Source organism: Limulus polyphemus, unplaced genomic scaffold (assembly GCF_000517525.1).
Source record: "Limulus polyphemus unplaced genomic scaffold, Limulus_polyphemus-2.1.2 Scaffold26, whole genome shotgun sequence".
Lineage (NCBI taxonomy): Eukaryota > Metazoa > Arthropoda > Merostomata > Xiphosura > Limulidae > Limulus > Limulus polyphemus.
This window is the reverse complement of record NW_013665636.1, coordinates 793,627-798,082: the sequence shown is the minus strand read 5'-3', so window position 1 is coordinate 798,082 and position 4,456 is coordinate 793,627.

Here is a 4,456-nt window from a genome sequence, read left to right as displayed (position 1 = left end):
ATGGTCATTCAGTGCGGTGTCACAGGACAGTTCCATAATAGAATCAATTTCTGATTCACTGAGTTGTGATCCTTCCTCATTTTCCGTGTCGACAGTAAAAGATGCTCTTTGATTGATGAGGAAATCTCATCTGGAATATTACCTTCTTCATCTTGGTTTTATAATTCTGTTAAAGTAGAGAAAGACTTATAATTTCTCTTCTCAACTCGATGTACCCAAAAGTTAATTTTTTTTATAGCTGCTTCTATCTTTTCCTGGACTTTAAAAATATTTATGTTAGCACTTTGTAAATTTAGATTTAACACATTTAAGAAGCCAAAAATTTCACATAAATAGGCCACCTTTATTAACCAATGCAAATTATGAAATCTGTCTCTAAATTCAAATATTGCATCCTTTGCTGATGGGAGATGTTGCTCCAAAAACAAGATAACTTCATTCTTCATTTCGATGAGTCTTTTTACAACATTTCCATTTGATAACCACCAAACTTCACTACACCGTAGGAGATGCTCGTGTTTACTTCCTAATTCTTTGCACAAAGCAGTAAAGATTCTGGAATTCAACAAACGAGATTTTATATAGTTTGTGAATTTAGCGCATTCTTGCATAGTTGAATTCAAAAGTAAGAGCATTTTCTTCACAGCTAACGCCTCTCTGTGAATGCTACAATGCACCCATTCACAGTCTGGTGCCACTACACGGATCCTCTGGAAAACTCCTGTATGGGAATCTGCCATTGAGCGATCACCATCGGTACTCAATCCAACACATTTTTTTACAATTGAATACCATTCTGAATTATAAAATTATTGATTAAATTAATAAAAATTTTGTCAGTCATTGTTCTTCTTGGAAGTGGTTTACAAAACAATAAATCTTCACGAATTGTGTCCTTATAATCATATCTTACAAAGCACATTAAATTGGCATTATCTGCTATGTCTGTGCTTTCATCTACTTGTAATAAAAAAACCTGACTACAGTGAATTCGACGTATAAGAGTTTCTTCAATATTTTTCGCCATATCCACAATTCTACGCTTCACTGTATTATTAGATAGGGACAGCAAATTTAACTGATTATCTTGTTTTTTATAAACACGAGATTTAATTATTTTTACTGCAAGAAGTATTAATGTTTCACTAATAGTATGAGGATAACCTGTCTCGGCTATTAGTTTTGAAATTTCATATGAGGCCATAACCAAGTCTTCATTGAAAGATCTCGTGAAAAAAGTGTGTGGAATTATTTGTTTGGAAAAAAACTATTTCATTTTTCATATTTATGAAAAATCTATTGGCTTACTCGAGTATTCTGGATATCTCATTTGATAATGTTGAACAACAAGGAACACATAGTGGCAAGTCATTGCTACCACCACTTATAAAACCATACTTCAAATATTCATCACAATACTGTCGAGTCCAAGAGTTCTTCGTTTTCTTTTCTTTGATACCAAGCTGCACATCACTTAAACGTTTATAATTAGGCCTATCATTTTCACTAACTTCAGTTTCACTAGAACTAGGCTGCATTTGCGCATCACTTGAGGTTTTCTTGTGTGATGTATGTTTCTTCAGCCATCTATCCATATTGGAGAGAGGTTTTCTGCAAAATGAACAACTTAACAATTGTTTAGTTAGTACAAACTAAGTCACAAACAATTCTCTCTCTTTTCTGAACAAACTGACGCTTCTTGCATCGGGCACCAGCAACTTGTCTGCTGCCACCTGGCGCTACCAGACGTAAGACTAAGGTCTCGCATGCCTCTCAATTTCCATTAACAGAGTAAGCAAATTTAATACATTTGGAATAAAATTCCTAAAATTTTGGTTTATAGCACACCTATTCTTGTTTTTCAACAGTGACGAGGCGTTTGACGTGGGTATTTCTCCTCCTCACGGCATGAAGAACCCATTTTGTCGAGCAGAAACTGTTTTCCATTACTAGAACTGTATTGATGACCTATTCATCGTAGATGGTAGTATAGAGGTCTTGCACGGACATTAAAAAGTCACGTGGTCTATAGTTTAACTCCGCCATATTGGACGTCAAGTGCTTACGTTCCTCTTAGGTGATAAATGGTACTTTTACTTTATAATATCGTGCTAGATAAAGTGTAAATCATCTCTGCAAAATAATCTCTCAGAGAAATACACGAAAATCAATACTAGCCGAATTTGAACTAATGAACTGTGGGGATAAGTCTACCCAGAAGAAAAAAGTTCTTCTTTTACAATAAACATTAAGAACACAAGTATATACTACATGTTCCAAAGGCATTTTACAGAAGTTGCAAGTGGTCCTTATATTGATACCTCGTGTTTTCATAATGTGAAGAAGTTCTGGAAGACAGTAAAATGTTCAAAATAATACGGAATAATAAGCTTCAACTTGACATAAAATAATATTTTTTCTTTGTTTCAGTAACTTAATTTTTTTAATAATTTTTTAATAAGTTAGTCAATAAATAAAAAATATAATCTTAGTTCAACAAGGTGTGAAATTATAAGGTGATTAGGGCGCTTGACTCGCAATCTGCTGGTTCGAATCCATGTCCCACCAAACATGCTCGCCCTTTAAGCTGTGGGGCATTCTAATGTAACGGTCAATCCCACTATTCTTTGATAAAAGAGTAACCCAAGAGTTGACGGTGGGTGATGATGACTAGTTATTTTCTCTCTAGTCTTTCACTGCTAAATTAAGGACGGCCAGCGCAGATAGCCCTCCTGTAGCTTTGCGCGAAAGTATATTACACAGTTTTGACTTCTGATGTTCTTGTCATCAATATTATAACATCTACATGTTACAAATGTTGGACATAAGTGAAGTATATTTATATCATGAAAAGAACCTTAAGATGATATTGTTAATTAACTATTTATTAGTCAAACTTACAATATAGTGAAGCAGTTTCCATCCTAAACTAAGCCTACTTCCATCAATTTGTAAGACAAAAGTTTTCTTTTGTTACAAGAAATCTTCTTAATTATTTTTAAAGAATTATACAAAGATATAATTATTTTGCATTCATTATACGTTTGTTGGACCTGTTCCAGTATCACCTAGAACTAAAGCAGCATTGTTTTATATAGCAGAAAGTTTCTAGTTAATGCACTGAAAAGAAACTTCGTGTCTTATTATGACATATCTCACTCTGGTTAAAAGCTGTAGTACTGTCTTACTGTTGGTTGTAAGATACACTTGAACTGAAAGACTGAGCTGGTTTTGAGTTACTACTTCAAACAGTCAACGCTAGATGGCACCACTTACTCTAGGGGGAGCACATATTATACAATATACAACATAGGATAAACTGATATTTCCTGAAATACACATACATTTGTATTACATCATATAATTCCGAGATAAGGTTTCGAGTATGTTGAATAAACCAGCATCTTTATTATCATAATCGTCCACACGTAAAATATTACAGAAGCTTTTATTACCACAACCAAGTCAGAACTAATGTAGAAGAAAACCATTTTCAAGTTACTTGTGTATGTGTAACCACGCACCAATCTCTTTCAACGTGTTTCATTCAACCAACCTGTTAAAATTACCCTTATGTTTTTTTTTGTTTTAACTACACATTCTGTCATGTATAAACTGAATGTTGACCAAATTCATTTTTATCGGAAGAGTGTGCGAGTTAATATTTTTTTTAAATCGTCTTTCAGACATACTTCATTTTCCTGTTCTGTTAATATTATTAGTCAAGTGTGCTTATAGAATTCAAAATGTGTCACACTTTAATGAGAAGAAGCAGTACATTGGATCTCTAAACATAGAAATACTATTGAAAGGTATACTCATCGAATGACATATACTTATTACAGTGTGTATTTATACTTGAACCAGTGTTGGTGCTGAGTTAACGGTATTGTGACAACCTCGTCATCACTCCAAGCGAGGATGCTAGTCAACCGTAGAAGAAGAAATATTGATGACTTTTACTATCTCTACAGATTACTGAAACATATTCGTTTTTTCCCCTCCACGAAGCAGCTATCGGTAATAATTTAGAGGGTTAGTTCGGAAATATCGAGCAGATAACGACTGTGTGTGACAGACCGTACTGCCAATAGTACCCTGTGAGACAACGAGAAAGAAAAGAAGCCCAGTAAGGACAATTAGTTCTGGTTGACAGGTAGTAATTTCCTCCAACAGTCAACACGTTGTTTAATTTTACTGGGACATGCATATACCTAGAAATTATGATTAAAAAATAATGCTAAAAATGCTACAGTGTATACTGCGAAAATATAACATTTATTTCCTCTCTTTTTTCAATCAAGGATTATTTGCTCATTATTGCGTTGCTTTGCCTGTCTTTTTGTGTAATTTAACAATCATTGACATAGTCATCAAATGTTATAAATATTAGTACTCACAAACTATAAAAAATACAATGTCATTTGTCCTAATGTAGTTCATCAATAAGTTTATA